Genomic DNA, 367 nt, shown 5'->3' with positions numbered 1-367 from the left:
GAAGTTTTGCAAAAAATTAAGGTGGAGGCAATTTTTTCAGTGAGACTATAGGATATTTTTTAAAGAGGTAAACAGCAGGAACTGACCAGAAAGTTGTTTAACTTTTTGCCAATCAGCTGTATTCTCTCTGGTTCACTCTGTTTTTTCTTTTGTTGCTTGGTGATTCACTCACATACAAACACATTTATGTCATCCTTCCAATGATACACACACACACACACACACACACACACACGTGTACATTTGCGTCTGTGTTGCCAGTACGGGTCACATCAGATGTGTCAGTGCTCACACATGCTTGAACTACACACACACACACACACACACACACACACACACACACACACACACACACACACACACACAC

This window comes from Sinocyclocheilus anshuiensis, unplaced genomic scaffold (genome assembly GCF_001515605.1).
Source record: "Sinocyclocheilus anshuiensis isolate Anshui unplaced genomic scaffold, SAMN03320099.WGS_v1.1 scaffold775, whole genome shotgun sequence".
NCBI classification, from domain to species: Eukaryota; Metazoa; Chordata; class Actinopteri; order Cypriniformes; family Cyprinidae; genus Sinocyclocheilus; species Sinocyclocheilus anshuiensis.
The sequence above is the reverse complement of the archived record's forward strand: the minus strand, read 5'-3'. Positions refer to the sequence as shown.